Consider the following 22,546-nt stretch of genomic DNA (forward strand, 5'->3'; position numbering starts at 1 on the left):
ATGCATGTCAACTCCAGAGGCATCTGCAGTGCAGTTCTTAGGAGTACAGGTGCTAAGCCTAGTCGCTGTACATCTTGTGAATGATCAGACTGAATCAAAAGAGGCTTCACCCTTGTAGCTTCAGCATGCAGCAGAATCAGATTGAGAGAACCTTGAGGTAAGATTCCACAGACCTCAGATCTCACTGCAGCTGTCTGGTTTCTTGCCGTGCAGTGGACGAGCTATGGATGTGCTCAAGAACAAGGGTATGGCTGAAATGGGCATGGATGAGGCTGCTTTCTCTCAGGGTAAAGCTACATCTGGCCCTTGCAGCATTCCTAAAAAAGCATACATGCTAACCATCCAAACATCCCATGAATAGTCAGAGTTTTCAGGGTAGTGTCCACTTGCACTAATTCATGGGCGAAAATCAGTGCTGCTCCGAGCTTCTATCCCTGCTCCTCCAAGTGATGGAATGTTGCTGCACTGGAGAAGGTGAGGATATCACCACTGTGAACTGAGGGCGAAGAAGGTGAGTACTAGCATGGGGAGGGGGAAGAACAGAGTCAATCTCATATGGGAGGAGGGAAGACTGCCATCTTAAACTGAGGGAAGAAGATTGCCAGTATTAATTTAAGGTGGTGGAGCAGAGTGCAAGATTGAATTTGGACAATGAGAGGTAAAGAGATCAAGACTGAATTAAGGGGGCTAAAACCACCACTACTCCACCACACTCCGAACCAGACAGCGGAAGGTATTTTGAACAGTCTCAAATGGCTCTTGTAGAAGATCCTGCTCGGACAGTTATCCTCTTTCTAAGGGGGATAGTGTGCCAACATGAACTGAAGGGAAATGGAGAAAGCTGTCAGCCTGAACTTTGGTGGAGGGGGGAAGGAGAGTGCCTGTGGGAATAGGGTGGGGGGAGTGTCTGTGTCACTGTGACAACCATATAAACTATTTAACACAGAAACGTGGTGTAACATTATATATCCACAATATCTGACAATTTCTCTGCAAGAAAGGAGAAAAAAAATCTGAATTTTAGCAAAACAACATTCTGCTAAATGATGGAAATTGGGGTATGCCTACAGTTTCAATTCAGATAAAATGGTGCCTTGCTGTATTTTCAATCTAACTATGTGTCATATCTAGAGCTGTTTTGGGGTTATCGTTTTCTTGCAGCTGTTGGTCCACTTTTGCTGGTTTTCCAGCTTGGCACTTGTGCTGCGTAAGATTTGCCAGAAAGCGAGTTGGCAGAGCAGCCACCGCAGCAGTTGCTGGGCACAAGGAGGTACTGGACCACAGAGACTCAGTCAGCTCCTAGTGAAACCCCACAGCCAGCCAGCATCCAGCAATCAATAAGAAGGTACAGATTAAGGGCTAGAATAGCTAATAATGCAGAAGCACAATACACTACATTGTAACCATTTTTCTTTATTTCTGAGTGAATAAAGGAACTGAGCTTTTGCCACATATGTGCATAAAGTAACATGATCTCAATCATTCCAACCTGCTTACACTGGAGAATGTTGTCAGCACTTTCATTGTAATACACCTATTTCTCAGCACAAGGGAAAGGAGTTAAAAATAATTGACTTGGGAATGCACAGTGGGAAAAGACACTAATTGTACTCATGCATGACACAAAGTAGAGTAATAAATTGGTTGCACTGCATTTGAACTCTGCCCAGAGAGATTATGTCTGGTTGTGGAGAATAAAGCAGCAACATGGCCACCAATGGCTAGAGATAGTATTTTATGTTTTTGTATTCGTTAAAACTGGAAGTGGGTGGCTTGGAGGCAGGATGTGTTCGGGATTCAGATTTTTATCATTTTAACATCCCACCCGACTCCAACTCGCCCATTTTATGAGTTTAAATTTCCCCCCTATGTGGCACATACTGAAGTTATGTTTCAATACTCCCTGATGTGCAACTTCAACTTCAACTTAATTGCAATATTGAGTATGGAGGAGCAAATTGTTAGCTGCCTCATCTAATCAATTTTAATGGACGCAGACTATGGCAAGCCACAAATTGTACGCGATATTCTGATGAGCACTCCCATCATAGGTAACTCAGTGCTGGCAGCGTTGAATTGTAAAGTCCAATCCATTATTATATACTTAAAATAGACTTGAGCACATAATCTAGGTTGGCATTTCAGTGCAGTAGTGAGGGAGTGCAGCACTGTCAGTCGTGCTGTCTTTAGGACAAGACGTTAAACCAAGGCCCCTTCTGCCCTCATAGGTTGATGTAAAAAATCCAATGGTTCTATTTTGATGGAGCGCAGCGGAGTTCTCTCCGGTGTCCTGGCTAATATTTATCCCTCAACCGACATCACCAAAACAGATTATTGGGTCATTTATCATATTGCTATTTGTGGGCCCGTGCTGTGTGCAAATTGGCTGCCCCATTTCCTACATTACAACAGTGACTACACTTTACAAGTACTTCATTGGCTGTAAAGCGCTTTGGGGTGTCCTGAGATCGTGAAAGGTGCTGCATAAATGCAAGTCTTTCTTTTTTTGTCCTTTTAGAGGCAGAAGATCCTGGACCAAAAAGACATTAGCACATTTTTCCTTGTGTTCATACTTGGAGCCAAGTAACCCTTAAGTGACGCCAGTGGACTTTTACTTTGCACAGACACAAATATAGGGATGAAATTGGGTGCCTTTTGGCCTCCTGTTAGCGCCCCCTGGGGGCACTAACCAGGCGCAAATGGCTTTGTGACCGGGCGTGGTGCTGACATTGACTCCCACCATATTCACCGGGAGTTTTGCAGCGGCGTTGTGCTCCGATCTCCTTCGCCCAGAGATCGTGACATCATCGCCGTGCGCATCGCCCCGGTAGCACCCCGGACCCAAAATTGACTTTCGCCCCCTGCAGCAGCGCCGGTTGAAAACACCGACAGCTGCAGGAGGCGTGCATCGGTCAGCCGGCCGCTTCGGGGGCGATGATTAAAGGCGAGGTGGCTGAGGTAAGTAAAAAAAAACTTACCTTTCTTGTTCTAGTTTTTTTCGCGGGTTCCTACCCGTGATCAATCAGCCCGGCACTCTGCCTGAGTGCCGAGCTGATCGCGCAGGGTCGCGGCTGCCTTGGTGGTCCAGGTAGGTACTTTTTAAATTGCAGAGCCTGCAGCGATGGACCTTCCCTTTAAGGGAGGGAAGGAGCCTTTGAACGTGGCAGCGCTGCACGGTCCAGTGTGCAGTGCCGCTGAGGTCTCCGTCTCGCTCTCCAACGTTAGCGCCTTAAGAAGGAAGTGGAGCACTCCCTTCTTGGGGGCGCTAAAAGTCGATTTCGCACTCGCCAGCTCTAATTAGCGCCCAGGCGATGTTAGTACCCCAAAATGGTCGATACCGAATATTTCCCCCATAGTATCACTATGAAACCCAAGGCCAGCAAAAATGATGTTTTGATCTAGTAATACAATGTGGGTACATTTTGTTCACTTTTTGTCTTATAAAACCCCACATGTCACATTTCAAGAGGTAAACAAATGTTGGTCTGCTACAAGTGGAAAGGCTATTCCATCTGCCACAGCACATGGATTTATTGCTATAGAGTGCGGAGCTAGACCAATTACATTTTACATATTCCAGGAGCCTGACACGATGCTCCATGGTGAAGTTGATTGCAATTTTTGTTTTTACATCATCCCTACAGTTAAAATAATAGTTTGACCATTGTTGTGAAGCTGACTATAGATGTGCTCCAGGCAATAAGTTTCCTGTACAGCTTTCAGAACACCCACACATCTTGTATAAACACTGCAAGTAAATTGCTCTAGATTGCTTACCTTGAACATTAGATTTATATGAATGACACTGAGATATAAGCCAGTAATTATTAAATCAAGTGGCTTGTTTTATGTAATAAACCACAAGAACAAATTTAAGTCCCACATCAATATTATCAAAAGTACTCAACTCACCAGCCAAACTCTTGTTGTTCTTTATATTACATAATTCTGGTTTGTACATAGAAAATCCCCTTGAGCTGTATGTTTCCTTACTATTATCTAACAGGTACACACAACATGCTGAAGGCTGGTTTCTTTATATTCACAGGTTCCAAGGATTCCACACAATAAGCCAGGGCCTTGAGAAAAGCATATTTAAAAATAAATCATTGCAAACATTAGCAGAAACTCCCTGCTAAAAGTCTCAGTTACAACACCCAATGTGTACACACAAATACATTGATCTGGTCAGACACACATGCCTACACACAAAGGGCCGGATTTTCCTGGATCCCACCCGCATGGTTTGTGGGGGCAGGCTGCCCGGGAGACGGTGGGAAACCTGGAAGTTCGGATTTCCCAGCACTGTGTGGAGTTCTAACTCCACAGCATGCATGCGATATCATGGGTGAATTCCCTGCCCGGAAGTCAGCCTGATTGAAAGGCTGGCTTCCATTTGGGGGGGAATTCGGAAAAGGAGGCCAAAGGACAAGCTAAGTGCTGGGTCCAGGATGGTGGTTGGGGGAACCAATCCCCCAGGAGGGGATCCAAGCCCAGAGGGGTCTGATACCTGTCCCTGAGATGAGGGGGGAGTTGGGATCCCCAGGGATCTGATCCCTGACCCCAGGGTTAGGGGGAAGTTGGGGTCCCCAGGGGTCTGATCCCTGACCCCGGGGTGAGGGGGGAGTTGGGATCCCCAGGGGTCTGACCCATGGGGTGGAGGTGGGTTGTTGCAGGCCGGGGGGTTGTAGGGTTCTCAAAATTCCCACATTCCCCAAAAGTTATGGATAAAGGGACCCTGTATGGACAAGTTATTAAAAAGGGTACCTAAAATGGCTTCTGCAACCTTGTGGCCAAAACCGACAGGATTTTAAAAGCAAGGCCCTGAAAAAGGCAGGCCCTGAAATGAAACCTAACATGCAAGAATCTGTGAAAGACTTTGTGAAGCCAGACAGCTAGGAAAACACAGAATATGCATTCTTCATCTTGGAACAGATCAAGTCAGAATGGGTCTAATCTCGAGGCCATTAAGTTTTTGCATACATAATCGGTAACGGATAACGTGGCCACCGAGCCAGGAAAACTCGATTAAGTTTCATAAATAACAAACAGCCAGGACATCGAAGCCATTAAACACGGAGACAACCACCCCAGAAGTCGTTAAAATAAATGACTGTAATCATTTTAGACGAGCCCGCCAAAAGTTAGACAAAGGACTGACCTGATTTGGTGTGCAGATAATGGGTGAAGAACCGGGTATAATTGTAGGCCCACCGGTAGCCAAGCTCTCTCTTGCTCTGGCCTCTTGCTCTTGGCTCTTGGCTCTTGCCTCCTGCCTCTCGCTCTTGCTGCGTGCCTCGTTGCGGGCTCTCTTCTCCCTCCCCACGCCGCTCAACACCAAGGACGCCCATTACTACACCGGGGACCAAACGCGGGAGGAGAATGAGACCCAAATCGAAAACACACAGGACATACGGGGCCACGAACAAATGAGACGAGACGAGACGAGACGAGATGAGACAAGAAAAATGGTAAAACCGGTAAAGGCAGAGAAGGGCAGAGGAAAGACGTGTTGGGGGACAAACGGCCTAGTTATAAGCTGGAGTTTGATGAATAAGTTGGTGCTTGAAGCATGGATAGCAACATCAATGAAGAATAAGTTGGCATTCGAAGCATGGGTAGTAAAAGCATATTGACAATATAAACCGCCAACCGAGCCCCAACCGCAATAAAACCGTCGGCGGCCAAACCGTCAGAAGAAGAAGATCCATCGCGACAAAGTACTTAACGAAGATGTTATCAGAGGAAAAGGAGGGTGCTTCACGCAAACAACTCCATCGCTGCGCCCTGTGACCACGTGGCAATGACGCACCCCAAAGGACAGCAAGAGTGAACCCCAAAACTCACAACCAGTTAAGATCAACAGGTTTTGAAATTGGTGAGCATGAATTCCTGGCCCCTCATAGCTTAATCTAGTTAGGTATTGGGGGTGGGATAAGGATAAGGGGATTTTTAATGTGTTTGTTCCCTCGATGTGCCGTGTGTTCCCCATTCCCAAATAAGTGTAATTGTACATGCCTGTAATTATTTCAGTAACTCTCAGTAAGATTGTGTTTTATTGTGCCTTTAATAAAGATTGCAGTTTTCTTGCACCAAACTACTTGTCTACTCGATTTTTTGTATCGCCGCCTGTACCTAAGTCCGGTGTCTAGAACCCAGGGGTGTGGGAGCGATTCGAACCGCTCAGCGACAGTCAGGGGCAGAGCTGACTGGGCACACGCCACCTCCTACAGGGTGGGGGGGGGGACCGAGCCCTGAGATCCCCGGCCGTCTGCAGTAAAACCTGCAAAACAGGTTAAAGTGGAGGCTTCAGTCCTCATTATAATATTTAAATTGCCAATCCGTCTCCTGACAACGGGTTGGCAGCACACCCCCGTCCCACCTGAGTGAAAGGTGAAAGTGGGCGGGTTGGAGTCAGGTTCACATTTTTTCAACTTTCACTTCCCCCCATGCCTCCAGCCTACCCACTCTTAACTCAGAAAATTCCGGCCACAGCCACAGTTTTGAATGTTCAATGAACATTGCCGCAATGGACTCACTCTGGGTTTTTCTTTCCACGTATTCAAAAGAAGGAGAAATGTTAGACAGGCAGGCAGACAGACTCCTCATCAGAGGAGAAATAGGAAGGAAGAGGCTCATTTGGTTTACTGGTGTCAGGCTCATTGTTGATGCTTTACATTTTGGATGGATGTCCTCTGGAGTCCACCAAGGATCTATCCTTGACCCCCTCCTATTCTCATCTACATGCTGCCCTTCAGTGACATCATCTGAAAACACAGCGTCAGATTCCACATGTACGCTGATGACACCCAGCTCTACCTGTCAGCTGTGGCTCAGTGGGTAGCACTCTTGCCTCTGAGTCAGAAGGTTGTAAGTGCATAGTCCCACTCCAGGGAATTGAACACAAAAATCTAGTCTGACGCTCCAGTGCAGTACTGAGGGAGTGCTGCACTGTTGGAGGTGCCATCTTTCAGATGAGACATTAAACCGAGGATCTGCCTGCTCTCTCAGGCGTGTGTAAAAGATCCCATGACATTATTTCAAAGAAGAGCAATGGAGTTTTTCTTGGTGTCCTGGCCAATATTTTCCCCTCAATCAACATCACTAAAAATAGACTATCTGATCATTATCACATTGCTGTTGTGGGAGCTTGCTATGTGCAAGTTTGTGAACAATCCGGAAAGTGGATCTAAAAAGTGCCTGTGGGGACTTCTTGAGCACACTGTAAACTAAGTTTGACACTACACTGGATTTACACTCCATGCGTGCCAAAATGCAATGGTGTGTGACGAACATCTCCAGGGCAGTTTACTCTGTTTACCCAAAAATCAGGTTAGTTCCAAACTCCGGATTTACACTGGCAGTTTAGCTTCAATGCACCAAGAAACCTGTTTCTCCAAAGATCATACACAGTTCACTCTTACTAATACACTCAATCTCCTGAGGAATTTCTTTCCAGTGTTTCTCTTTGGCCTTAAGTGAAACTGCAGAATATTCATCTCACTTTCCGCACAGCATTATGCAACTTAAATTGGTCGCCTTCCTTGGCAAAACATCTCCTTGCTGCAGCAGCTCAGGGCTCATCATGTTTCAAAAAGCATTCCATCATCTCAAATCTTGTTCCTAACTGGATATTCATCCTTTAGCACTTAAAAGATATTGGCCAAGAAATTCGGGTCGGGGGCTTCCCGTGGGTGCAAGCCCCAGACCTGCACTTAGCTTGCGCGCCGGCCGTTGAGCTGTAGGGCCCCGTGGAATTCTGCTCTGGGGCCTGGCCCAGCTGCTGGCGCGCTGTGCTTGCATGTCCCAGGGGCGTAGGTAGTTTGATGCGTCCCCTGGGATCACGTGGGCCAAGGGCAGCCAATCGGCGCAGGGAAAAGCCCATTCATAAGTAGTGACAGGAAGACCTGTCAAAACTTATAAATACTACGGCCCCAAAATAGTAGTAAACCTTCAAATAAATTTTAAAAAGTCATCACACTTTTTAAATAAACTATAAATTACATTAAATAACTATTTTAAACAATAATTTATATTTTTGAAAAAAATAATTTTATATTCTAACGGGGCTAAAAATAAACTTACCTTGCTTTAAAGTATTTAAAAATAATAAACCTCTGGAAAAAATGTTTTAATTTTAATTAATTGACCACTTACCTTTTAAAATGCAGGCCTTACGCCTGGTTTTTACATTTCTAAAATCTAAAGACCTACCTTCACGGAAAAATCTGTAAAAAAAGCGTAAGTTCAAAGCGCACGCGCAGCCTCCCCCGTGCACGCGTTCGACCTCTGAACCCCTTCGCTCAGAGGAACGGAAGTGCCGGTTTCCCACGCATGTGCAGTGCATGCAAGAAACCGGCACTTCCATCGGGCCCACGGGTGAGTACCCCGTACGTACTCACCCGTGGAGACCCGAATTTCTGGGCCAATAATTGATACAGCATTTAGCTGAGAGTCTAAAAATAAACACCAAACTCCATAAGGATGTACATGATTGGAATTTTAATGTTAAGCCATTGTCTTCTCTCTTTCCTCCTCTCCATTAATTTTAAAAAGGTACAAAGTACAAATCCTCCATTTGGAGTCATGAATGACAGTTCCCCCTCCCCCATTCCCGCACTTTAGCATGTCTCATCCAGCCTGACATAATGCCTTTGAAGATCTTCCACAGCATTCATGATAAAGGAAAATGAAAGTCTTTATTTTAACTTAAAATCATTTTCATGTCAGTTTTAGTGAAACTCCCAAAAGCATGGAAAACGGAGAAAGGGAATACAATTTAATTAAAGTGGTGTGTGAAAGAGAAAAAAGGCAAAGCATAGCTTGCTAAACCGCAAAACTAATAATTAATCACTGATGTGGCTGACTATTATTTAATAATATTTAGATCATTATTTCATCTTCTATTGACCAGTTTTTTTATATATGGAAATCCTTGTAGTGAAATTTAAGAAAATCACTTAAGTAGAGGTGTTAAATATATACATCTAATTACATATAGTCTATAAGGGAGTGTCTTAACCAAACCGAAGCATTAGTCACAGGTTCAGTTAATGAAGACTGTCCAGATGCGGACATCAAGAGGTTTTTCACTTGCTAAAAATTTTTGTCTTGGGTATCTGGACAGGAAAATAAATGTAATCTCGCAGAAGGTTTTAAATCACCGCTTTCTACATTTTTATCAGAGAGTACAGGTTTATTTGTCATTTGAATTTGACTCTAGGAGAAAAATGTCTAAACACCACAAAGGCAGAAGCTTCATGAATATTTATTCTAGTGCGACACCTTTAGTAGATCTAACAAATTGTGCAAATAATTAAGTGCAAAGCTTTTGGAACGTGCGACTGAGAAAAGAAGCTGGTTTGTTGCAAGAGCTTGTGGTGAAAGGAGTGTGCATAAATGTAATTCCAACACATCTACAAGGTATTCAAATTCCATTGCAAGTAGGAAAGCCTGCAACTATTCTCACCGTTGTGCCTCCTTCTGGAAAGATCTTATTGCAGTCTGATTTTAAAACGTATTTTTCCTTTTCATTTGACATTGTATTGGTTTTCCCTCAAACTGATCCCTGACAGGCAATTTATCTACACAGTCTATAGCAGTCTCTGTTGCTGCAAGATACAGTATTATAATTGTAATACATTGAGAATAATTTTTTTAAAAGGTGCTGAAAGCATATTAGTTAGAGTTCATTTGCATTGAGCATTCTCTGATGTTAATCAACCAGTTCCCCAGTGCTAGCATTAAAAAATATATAGCACTTTACACAAAAAACAGATCAATTTGCCATTCATTCATTTGCTATTGGCGGGAGCTTGCTGTGTGCATTTTTGGCTGCTGTATTTACTTATATAACTTTGACTGCACTTCATAAGTAATTCAGTGGCTGGAATGCACTTTGAGATCTGCTCAGGATTTAATAAAGTGCTATGTAAAGCAACTTAGTTTGGTCTTTCTTACTGAATTTAAGATCTTTACAAGAACATAAGAACATAAGAAATAGGAGCTGGAATAGGCCATTTGGCCCTTTGAACCTGCTCTGCCATTCAATAAGATCATGGCTGATTTCTACCTCATCTCCACTTTCCTGCACTATCCCCATATCCCTTGATTCCTTTAATATTCAAAAATCTATCAATCTCTGTCTTAAATATGCTCAACGACTGAGCCTCCACAGCCCTCTGCGGTAGAGAACTGCAAAGATTTACCACCCTCTGAGTGAAGAAATTTCTCCTAATCTCAGTCCTAAATGGCTGACTCCTTATTCTGAGACTGTGACCCCTGATTCTAGACTCCCCAGCCAGTGGAAACATCCTCCTTGCATCTACCCTGTCAAGCCCTGTAAGAATTTTGTATGTTTCAATGAGATCACCTCTCATTCTTCTAAACTCTAGAGAATATAGGCCTAGTCTACTCAACATCTCCTCATAGGACAATCCCCCCATCCCAGGAACCAGTCTGGTGAACCTTTGTTACACTCCCTCTATGACAAATATATCCTTCCTTAGGTATGGAGACCAAAACTGTACACAATTCTCCAGGTGTGGTTTCACCAGGGTCCTATATAATTGCAGTAAGACGTCTTTACTCTTACTCTCAAATCCTCTTGTAATAAAGGCCAACATACCATCTGCTTTCCTAATTGCTTGCAGTACCTTCATGTTAACTTTCAGTGAATTGTGTACAAGGACACCCAGGTCCCTCTGAACATTTCCCAATCTCTCACCATTTAAAAAATACACTGCTTTTCTATTTTTCCTACCAAAGCAGATAACTTCACATTTCTCCACATTATATTCCATTTGCCATGTTCTTGCCCACTCACTTAGCCTGTCTATATCCCCTTGAAGCCTCCTTGCATCCTCCTCATAGCTTGCATTCCCGCCCAGCTTTGTATCATCAGCACACTTGGATATAGTACATTTCATCCCCTCATCCAAATCATTGATGTAGATTGTGAATAGCTGAGGCCCAAGCACTGATCCTTGCGGTACACCACTAGTTACAGCCTGCCAGCACATTTATTCCTACTCTCTCTTTTCTGTCCATTAACCAATCCTCAATACATGCTAGTATATTACCCCCAATCCCATGAACACTAATTTAGTTTAATAACTTCTTGTGTGGCACCTTATCAAATGCCTTTTGAAAATCCAAATACACCACATCCACTGGTCCCCCCATATCTATTCTGCTAGTTACAAACTCAAAAGACTCTAACAGATTTGTCAAACATGATTTCCCTTTCATAAATCTATGTTGACTGTGCCCAATCCTATTATTATTTTCCAAGTGCCCTGTTACCACGTCCTTAATAATAGATTCTAGCATTTTCCCTACTACTGATGTCAGGCTAACTGGTCTGTAGTTCCCCGCTTTCTCTCTCCCTCCTTTATTAAATAGTGGGGTTATATTTATTGCCTTCCAATCCATGGGAACCGTTCTAGAATCTATAGATATTTGGAAAATGACAACCAATGCATTCGCTATCTCTATAGCCACCTCTTTCAAAACCCTAGGATGTAGGCCTAGAAGTAAAGGGAATAAAGGGTTATGGGGAACGGGCAGGAATTTGGACATGAGTCTTGGTTCGGATCGGTCATGGCCCTGTGGGTAGCGGAGCGGGCCCAGGGGCCGTGTAGCCTGATCCTGCTCCTATTTCATGTGTCTAATTCTGTTAGATTCAGGAGATGGTTCAGTGATAGTAGATTGGCGGTTAGGATCAGATCAGCCATGATCTTATTGAATGGCGGTGCAGGCTCGAGGGGCCGATTGGCCTACTCCTGCTCCTATTTATTATGTTCTTATGTTCTTATGTAGGCCATCAGGTTCAGGGGATTTATCGGTTTTCATTCCCATTAATTTCTCCAGTACTATTTTTTTACTAATACTAATTTCTTTCAGTTCCTCATTCTTGCTAAAGCCTTGGTTCTCCACTATTTCCGGGAGGTTTTATGCATCTTCTTCCGTGACGCCATAGGCGGGGGGTTGGCGTTGGGTTGGCTGGTCGGTGGGTTCCGGTTCCGCTGTCGGTTTCAACCACAGTGAAATAACTATTTTGCCTTAATTGGGCTTATTAATCCCACCGTGTGCATTACCCGGCCCAATCAGTGGGTTCGGGTCTGCTGCTCGCCTCTGCTGACGTCTTCAATTCAACTGCATTTAAGGAGCCCATGCAGCCAAGAGGTGTTTCATTTACCTTCTGCTGCTTCTCAGTGCTACTGATAGTGACATGACTGCTTCAAGTGCCAAGACTTCTCCAAGATTCGATGATGACTCCCTCCATGCACTTGTGGAGGGAGTGAGAGGATGCAAGGAGGTTCTGTTCCCCTCCAATGGACGTAGGAAGCCTCCTCAGCAAACCAAGGCAGCCTGGCTGCAAATTGTTGAAGAGGTTAGTGCTCACGCACCTGGGTTCAGTGCCGCAAATGGTTCAATGGTCTGCTACGCTCAGCAAAAGTGAGTATAAAATCACACTTACCTTCAATCTGCTCCCCATCTCTTCCCATCACCAGCTATCTGCATTTTCAACCTACTCCTGAACATCGCAACTTACCCTTACATCCCTTGCAAACTTAACCATCCCTCTCTCTCTATGTACAGACTAACTCCACCATTCTACTATGCACCCCTCACACTCGCTATCACTGTTATGCAATGACAACAACTAACAACGCACAGGGAGGGCCCTTGGTATTGGCACCTCACTCTATCTTTGTCTCCCTCGAAGCATCTGTGCTATGGATTCTCTACACTCACTCCAACATTCTCGCTCAAACTCCACTTGTGTCCCTCATTGCAGGAAAAGAGAGCCCACAATAAGAGGGAGAGGGGGAGGACAGGAGGAGGGCTACCTTCCATGGTGCACTTAACCACCGCTGAGGAGCCTGCTATCAACATCATCGGAGGTGCAGAAGAGCTGGAAGTGGGGGGCGGAGAGACGGGCGCAATTGAGCAAGCTGGTGACAGAATAGATTTGCAGCCCTCTCATTTAGATTTCACGAGTGACTGATATGGCATCTGATGTTCATACAGATTGAGTTCTGATCATCTGCACAAAGGGATATGTCTGCTATGTTAATATCACATGTCTAACTCATGCCTTTACTCCCCCGCAGGACCATCGAGAGCCCCCCTCCCCATTGTCCAGGAGGAAGAGCCGGAAGACTCCTCAGAATAAGCTGCAGCCTCTGAGAAAGCAGCATCAGCAGAATTGAACGCACCCAGCACCAGCGCTGTGGCGCACACCTCGGTGGATCATTCGCGAGATAGATTAGTGTTGTCACCTGGTGTATCACAGCTCACAAAGTGAGCAGCAGCAGAGGGTGGAGACAGGGACAGCAGTGGAGAGTCCTCGTCGGAGAGCGTTGGATGCTCCTAGCTCTGCTTAGCTGCATGTGGATGCTGTGCCTCTGGGGCCATCTAGAAAGAGAGCGGTGCTGGATCTCCAGGAACAAGTGCCGGAGTCTCTGACAGGGTTTGCAACCACTGTAACTGCGAGTGGGCAGAGAATTGTTTTTAAATTCATTTTTATGGGATGTGGGCATCGCTGGCAGGGCCAGCATTTATTGCCCATCCCTAATTGCCCTTGAGAAGGTGGTGGTGAGCCGCCTTCTTGAACCGCTGCAGTCCGTGTGGTGAAGGTACTCCCACAGTGCTGTTAGGTAGGGAGTTCCAGGATTTTGACCCAGTGACGATGAAGGATCGGCGATATACTTCTAAGTCAGGATAACATGTGACTTGGAGGAGAATGTGGAGGTGTTGATGTTCCCATGTATCTGCTGCCCTTGTCCTTCTAGGTGGAAGAGGCCATGGCTTTGGGAGGTGCTGCCGAAGAAGCATTGGTGAGTTGCTGCAGTGCATCTTGTAGATGGTACACACTGCAGCCACCGTACACCGATGGTGGAGGAAGTGAATGTTTAAGGTGGTAGAGGGGGTGCCAATCAAGTGGGCTGCTTTGTCCTGGATGGTGTCGAGCTTCTTGAATGTTGTTGGTGATGCACTCATCCAGACAAGTGGCGAGTATTCCATCACACTCCTTACTTGTGCTTTGTAGATGGTAGAAAGGCTTTGGGGAGTCAGGAGGTGAGCCACTCACCAAAGAATACCTAGCCTTTGACCTGCTCCTGTTGCCACATTATTTATGCGGCTGGTCCAGTTAAGTTTCTGGTCAATGGTGACCCCCAGGATGTTGATGGTGGGGGATTTGGCGATGGTAATGCCATTGAATGTCAAGGGGCGGTGGTTAGACTCTCACTTGTTGGAGATAATCATTGCCTGGCACGTCAGTGGCGCGAATGTTACCTGCCACTTATCAGCCGAAGCCTTAATGTCATCCAGGTCTTGTTGCATGCGGGCATGGACTGCTTCATTATCTGAGGAGTTGTGAATGGCACAAAGCTTTAATGTGCAATCACTGTGCAGTCATCAGTGAACATCCCCATTTCTGACCTTATGTTGGATGGAAGTTCATTGATGAAGCAGCTGAAGATGTTTGGGCCTAGGACACTGCCCTGAGGAACTCCTGCAGCGATGTCCTGGGGCTGTGATGATTGACTTTCAATCACCACAACCATCTTCCTTTGTGCTAGGTGATGTAAGAAAACTACTAGGCACTTGGTCTAAGCGTTAAACAAAGCTTTAATCAACTGTTTTACAACATGGACATCTAGTTGTATCCTTCACTAGTTCCTGTTAAGAATGTCCTGTGCAAGCTGGGCCCGTGCCTGAGCAGGCTGCTCAGTATTTTTTCATAAGTCTTTCTTTCATGAATGACTGATTCATGTCACTAGGTATGACTCTAGCCAGTGGAAAGCTTTCCCCCCCGATTCCCATTGACTTCAGTTTTACCAGGGCTCCTTGATGCCACACTCAGTCAAATGCTGCCTTGATGTCAAGGGCAATCACTCTCACCTCACCTCCGGAATTCAGTTCCTTTGTCCATGTTTGGACCAAGACTGTAGTGAGGTCAGCGGTTGAGTGGTCTTGGTAGACTGGAGGAGTCCATCTCAAACATGAGCAATGCCGTGGTGCACACAACGGCGAATGTAGGTGCGGTCATGGAAATGATGGCAACCTCCATGGAGGACACAAATCGCCAGACTCAAATGAACATGGTGACTCTTCTAAATAGATGGTCTGCTATGGAGGATAGATGGGCATCTATTGAGGAGAGGAACCAGAGGTACATGGACGTCCCCATTATGAGGCCTGTCAGTACAGAGGTGGATCCTCATGGCCCCACTGATGTGCAGCAAGGTGCTCTCCAGCTACTTGCTAGCAGTGAAGTGCGGGCGACCCATGAGAGGGATGTTGGTGGTCGACAACAAGGAACTGTGGACTCCTCTCCAAGCGCTCACAGTCCCATGCCACTGCAGAGCCCTCGGTCAGAGCCCTAGGTTCCTCACCCAACTGAGATGGCCTTCTCAGCCTCTGCACAGCAGGGGGAACAGACTGTTGCCGAGCCCACCCAGGCTCCCAAACCCAGAGGACTTCCGCCAAAGGCGTCGAACCAGGCTTAGCATGGAAGTGAGCGAGCCGATGGTTTGCTATATGATGCTCTGGTGGAAATGTAGCTCACATTGTAACGTTCCTCAGCTTCGTTTGATGGCCTCCTCATTGGCGTCATTAGCCATGTCTTCAGGGGGTAGCCCTTGTCTCCAAGTAGCCATCCAGAAAGTTGGGTTGGCGGATTGAACAGCTGAGTCACAGTAGACTGCTGCAGGATGAACGAGTCATGGTAACTGCCAGGGAACTTAGTGGAAACATGCATAATGTTCTTCCTGTGGTTACACACCAGCTGGACATTAAGAGAGTGGAAGCCTTTTTGGTTCACAAGTACAGCTGCCTGACTGGGAGGTGCTGCTGATGTCTACTGATGATCCCTGGAAGGACCTTGAAGCAAAGAAGTTGAATGCAGTGGTGACTTTGACTGCCACTGGTAAGGAGTATCCACCCACTCCTCTGGGCTCCAAGTGTTGCTGCAGCATTGTGCAGATCTCAGCGACTACCTCTTGCAAAAGTCTCAACCTCCTTTGGCACTGCTGCTCACTCATGTTGAGGAAGCTCATCCTTGGCCTGTAAACCCTGTGTTGAGGGTATCTCCTGTGGCGCGGTGCAGCCCTGTGCTGATGTGAAGGAATAAGTCACATTCCAAGAGATACAGCATCATATGAATAGATTTCTGACATTATTAATACATGAGAAACTGGGTTTAAAAATCTAAAAAACCTCAGAGACACAAGTTGTAAACAGAAATACAGGGTTCTGAGATAAAGATCAGTTGTTAACAAAGTTGTAAACACCACAAGATTTGAACTGGGAATTGGTTAAATATGCTAAAACAATGGCCCTATTGAAATAGCAGTTTGGCGCTTCCAGGAGGTCTGGAGTTTGGGAGAAACACAATGGAATGACCCAAGTAAAGTGTTAAGAATTAACACATGAAACAGAACCACTGAATATTAAAAAACCATGGGTGTTTATAAAAGTAACATCAAATAAGACAGGAAACTCAATTAAATATGCAACCAATTGAGTTAGCTAGAAAACAAGCAACCACCCTAGTTGAAATGTCTTTAATTTACATGTAGTAAATATGATACCTGCAGAACACTTTGAAGATATGACTTCAATAGATGACACCAAGCAATCACATGGTTTTTGTATTCAACTTGGAACACCACGGAGTCACATCTGTGGTTACAACCAGTTAAGCCAATAATAAGAAATGAATGAAAGTTCTTCGATAAAATGGCATCAAATAAAGACTACTGTCATAGTGTTTTATGATAACTTTTTGGAACACCTAAAGGTAGTGACATAATTATGCATGCAGCAGCTAAATTGACAATAAGACCAGAAAGAAGTCAACAGAGAGAATGAATAAGATAATTAGCCTACATCAGCAGAAAACTTCAAAGAATAAACCACTAAAAAAGATTATAAAGATAGGATTTTCAAATGGGAAAACAGAAGTCGCTGGAGACGGGCAAGTGATTCTCGGCTTCAGAACCACTCTGTAAGCCTACAACTTTGAGTCTCGGGTAATCAAGGTATTTGATTTTGGTGGATATTTTGGAGTAAGAATAAGTAAAAGTGTGGAAATGTAACGAAGTTAAGATTTGAGAATAAGGATCTCTGATAAGAAATGTAAGCTATTTGTATTTTCAATTGTTAATGTTGCGACTGACTCAACAGCTGTTAAATGAATATCAGCTCTTAAATAAATCTATATATTTTTAGAATTGCCTCACAGAGTATTTCTGCATCAATCTCGCAAACCCCATTTCTGTACACTCTTTTGTAAGGAGTTGCAGAATTCTGGGGGGTATTCCGGACCCTCATAATATCCGGAAGGTTACAGTCTAGTTAACCTTATTAAACGTGCTATCCGGAGGATGGTAACATCTTCAGTCGTTCCTTTCCTTTAGGGAGAGATAGCCTAAACCTTTAGACCCATTTAAGCATCTTATAGAATTCGGCTATCTCTAACTTTAGTGGAAGGTGAATGTCTGGGGAATACGCCTGATCTGGGGTAGCCAGAAAAGAGCTAGGGCTTGTAATTATCCCTTCACTGATGCCCTCTGCCCTGTGCAGCATCAGGTGGCTGAGGAGAAGGTTGCCGCTCCTGATGTGGCTGCTGCTGTTGTGCCTGTTTCTGCTCCTGATGTTGCTGCTGCTGTTGTGCCTGTTTCTGCTGCCGCAGCTGTTCTTCCACCAATTCCGAGGACCAGGATAAGAGGGTATAAATGATTCCCATTCTGCTGGTATATATCTCAGTTGAGGAACAGATGTTATAAATGCTCAGTCAATGTGGGGAGAGGATTTTCCAAGGATGTCACAGTGCATATGAATCTCAACTTAAACACTTACAAGCTCAATATACCTGCAAAATGTGTTCCACAACCTCAAAACACAAAGTTGTGGCATCTGAAAGTCAACGATGTTACAGGTCCACTTTTCTGCTGCAGGAGCAGCTGTCAAGAATTCAGCTAATTGCTGAACCCGGTACAATCAGCTGGTGTTTTTGTTGCATGATGGGCAACATGCTAAAAAAGTAGTAAAATGGGAAGAGCCTCATAAAATCAGATTATCTAGGCAGTTAACAAGCTTTTAACTGCCTTAAGTGGCACTCCTGCCATTTGGTATCGGGTCTGATCAGAACTCGCAGACCCGACACTTTGTAAAGTTGTGAGGAGGTGGGGTGGCAGCGGATTCGCAATCCGCCATCAATCATTTTGATTTTAACTCCTGACTCGCCTACAAACCCGCCCTTTGAGCACCGGCAAAATCGCGGCCAAAGTATTTGTTTAATTTCTCTACCATTTCCTTATTCCCCATTATAATTTCTCCTGTCTCAGTCTGTACTGGACCCACATTTACTTTAGTTACTCTTTTCCTTTTTACATACCTATAGAAGCTTTTACAGTCTGTTTTTATGTCTCCCGCTAATTTACTCATATTCTTTTTTCCCTTTCTTTATCAATTTCTTGGTCCTCCTTTGATGAATTCTAAAATCCTCCCAATCCTCAGGCTTACTACTCTTTTTGGCAACATTATAAGCCTCTTCCTTTGATCTAATGCTATTTTAACTTCTCTTGTTAGCCATGGGTAGACTGCTTTTCCTGTGGGGTTTTTTTGCCTTAAAGGAATGTATATTTGTTTGAAATTTTGTATTCATTCTTTAAATGTTAGCAATTGCTTGTCTACCATCATACCTTTTAATGTAGTTTCCCAATATACCTCATACCTATGTAGTTTGCTTTGTTTAGATTTAAGACCCTAGTTTCGGATATAACTAAATCACTTTCTAACTCAATATAAAATGCTATCATATTATGGTCACTCTTCCCTAAAGGCCCCTTTACTGTGATGTTATTAATTAACCCTTTCTCATTGCACAATACTAGATCTAAGTATTAGTATTGCCATATTCAACCATCATACAAAGAGTGTTTTAAGTGTTAACTGAAGATTTGAAGATTAAATTATTCAAAAGCTTAAAACAATGCAGTGAAGCAGACTGAAAATCTATTGAAATTAATAAACCTTTTTGCTTTTTTATTGATATACGATTATATACCATTATTAATGAAAATTTCCTCCACAAATAGGACCAAGAAGTTAAATAATATCAAATCGAATGTAAAAATGAAACCGGCTCCCCAATTTCTGTTTATTTTTATCTTGGATTAAAGAATCAAGGATGGGTCAGCAGAATAACTGCAAGTAATTCCAAACACATTCTATTCAGGGTAATAAGAACAGAAATCAGACTTTAGTTACATACACAAAGACCCAAAAAGGTGACTGAAATGTGGCTAATGTAAATCTATATTCGTACATTATTTCAAATAAAGCAGTTGTTAGTCATTTTCCTGATACCCATTTTTATGATGGTTTGAAAGATCCCAAATATATGCTGCAATATATGTTGCACAGCTAGGCCTGGAACTTCAATGGTGCAGCAGTCGTTTTTCAGGCAGCAAGCATGCACTCATTAGGACCCAGAAGTGCACCACCTGCCATGTTGGTATAGGAAGAAAAATTAGGCATCCAGTGCCTGTGCCTGAACAAAGCATTAGACGCTTTGCATATTCAAATAAAGGGGGAAAAATTCAGTATCGCCCTATTTGGGGCGCCATTATCTGCCGTGCGCAAAGTTCAGCGCTTGGCGCTAATTATCGCCTCCGATGGCAAACTTGGCTTTTATCGCCCCTGGAGGTGATTGGAGCGCTAAATCAGGCGCTACACACCTCTCTTAAGGTGCAAAGTCCGAGGAGCGAGGCGTTACCTCAGAGCGCGGGTGAAGCAAGGAAGTGCATATCAAAATGAACCTGCAAAGTGCTGCTCATTACCCAAAACTCCTTCACACAGCGTTGAATCTCTCCAGAAGTCTCTCTCTCTCTCTCTCAGAATGCATGGTGCACAAATGTCACCAACAAAAAAAGGCAGGAAGCAGCCGTCTTTAAATAGCGCTCCCCCAGTCCCTTTCTGACTGCAAAATGCTCCCCTCAACCTGTCATTGCTAGCGGCAGGCGGTAATTCAGGGGGCGCCACTCAATATCCAACTGGGGCGCTACTGGGGCGTTGCACACTCGATTGACGTCACAATCTGCCAGTGCAGGAGATCATGGTGGTAGTGTTTAGCGCCACCGCAAAATGTCTAGTTAATTTTGTGAGCGGTGCAAACATCGCCGCACCCGGGCGCTAGTTGCTTTGCGCCCCATTTGCGCCCTCTTAAGGCGCTAATGGGAGGCGCAAACAACTGAATTTTTTCCCCAAAGAGCCTGATGCCTGTTTGAGGCCCCCTGTGCGTATAGCCTAACCGATGGTCCTTAAAGGAAATGCTGCAAGCCGACAGCAAAAATCGATGGGGGAAAAATTTGGTTGGTTAACGCCTCCCGTTAGCACCTCTGGGGGGGTGCTAATGGTGCTCTAGGAACTTAGCGCCCGAGCGCGGCGATTTTAGCGCCGCTCGTGAAATTGACCAGTCGTTTTGCAGCGGTGCTAAACAATACCACCACCATCTTCTGCACTTGCAGATCATGACGTCAGTCAAGCGTGCAACACCCCGGTAGCATCCCATTGTAGTATTGAGTCGCACCCCCTGCCTTAGTGCCTGCCGCTAGGAACAACAGGTAGAGGGGAGCGTTTTCAAGTTGGGAAGGGGCTGGGGGAGCGCTATTTAAAGGCGGGCGCTTCCTGCCTTTTCTTGTCAGCAACATTTTTGGCTTTAATGCTGTCCTAAGGAGTTTTGAACCTCAGCACCATTTTTGAGGTTCCTAAGCGCCAAGCGCTTTCCCTTGGCCTATCCATTAGTGCTTCCAACACAATTGCTTTTGAGGTCTCTCCAGGCTGAGATTCATGGCTGCAATGAGCAGGAAGTGGCTGGCCAGCAAGATGGCACCTCCCCTTTAAGAACTGGACGGTGCCAGTCTGTCTGGCTTCCATGGTAATTGGCATCGCCTGAGCTTCGGTAGCGTTCTGAGGTGGCTCTTCGCTCCCTGACGTTTGCGCCTTAAGAGAGGTGTGTAGCGCCTGATTTAACACTCAAATCACCTCCAGGGGCGATAGAGGTGAATTTTGCAGTCGGAGGCAATAATTAGCACCGGGCGCTAAACTTTGCGCCCGGCCGATATTAGCGCCCCAAAATGGGTGATACCGAATTTTTCCCCTTAGTGTGTAAAATGTATTCTTACCTAAATATAGAGCTGGGAGGAGCAGGAATGCTCCTCCTGACCCCACATTATAACTTTGAGCCGCTGCCGGCCATCGCTTGACTCCCTCCTGACCGCTGCCTCAAACTCCCGTCCCGATGTACCGATCGCCCCCTTCCAGTTGCCCCCCCCCCACCGATTGCTTTAACAAATTACCTGAAGGAGTTGCCAGTGATGCAGTGGCCCGTAATTGAAAGGCTCTTCGGCGGGAAGCTGGCTGGGGACACCCATCTAGTGTCTGCAGCTCGCCGCTCTCATTTAACTGAGGCACAAGGCCCGATATCACCTGTGATTCTGGTCTTCCCGTTTAGGCGCAGGGCTGGCTCGCGCTGGCCTACTCTAGGCCCTAATCTTCTATCAACACCAAGTGGCAATTTCTTTTAACTGTTCTTCAGAGATCAGAAGTGAATTTAGGACTTCTAATTGGCCTCTTTCCCCCTGGATTCCCCAGGAATTGCAACCTGTTATTCAGGGTATTCTGCCTTTCCAAGAAGAAAATTCTTATAAGGGTTTAATTTACGATCCTGCACTCCCATCGAGATGCCTGACTTGATGGGAGCACAGGTTGGAGAATCTTCGTTAAAGTGTTTTATCTCTATCTCCGTGCCTGCATTTCCATTGAGCAACATAAGAACATAAGCAGTAGGAGCAGGAGTAGGCCATACGGCCCCTCGGGACTGCTCCGCCATTCAATAGGATCATGGCTGATCCAAACCTAGACTCATGTCCACTTCCCTGCCCTCTCCCCGTAACCCCTAATTCCCTTATCTGCTAGGAAAATGTCTATCTCCATATTAAATGTATTTAATGTTGCAGCTTCCACAGCTCTCTGGGGTAGCAAATTCCATAGATTTACTACCCTCTGAGTGAAGAAGTTTCTCCTCATCTCAGTTTTGAAAGGGCAGCCCCTTATTCTAAGATTATGCCCCCCAGTTCTAGTCTCACCCATCAGTGGAATCATCCTCACCGCATCCACCCGATCAAGCCCCCTCACAATCTTATATGTTTCGATAAGATCGCTTCTCATTCTTCTGAACTCCAATGTGTAGAGTCCCAACCTACTCAACCTTTCCTCATACGTCAACCCCCTCATCTCTGGAATCAACCGAGTGAACCTTCTCTGAACCGCCTCGAGAGCAAATATATCTTTTCTTAAATATGGAAACCAAAACTGCATGCAGTATTCCAGGTGTGGCCTCACCAATACCCTGTATAACTGCAGCAAGACTTCCCTGTTTTTATACTCCATCCCCCTTGCAATAAAAGCCAAGATTCCATTGGCCTTCCTGATCACCTGCTGCACCTGCATACTAACTTTTTGTGTT

This window comes from Somniosus microcephalus, chromosome 1 (genome assembly GCF_052327205.1).
Source record: "Somniosus microcephalus isolate GS21.2 chromosome 1, FLI_Smic_1.0, whole genome shotgun sequence".
NCBI classification, from domain to species: Eukaryota; Metazoa; Chordata; class Chondrichthyes; order Squaliformes; family Somniosidae; genus Somniosus; species Somniosus microcephalus.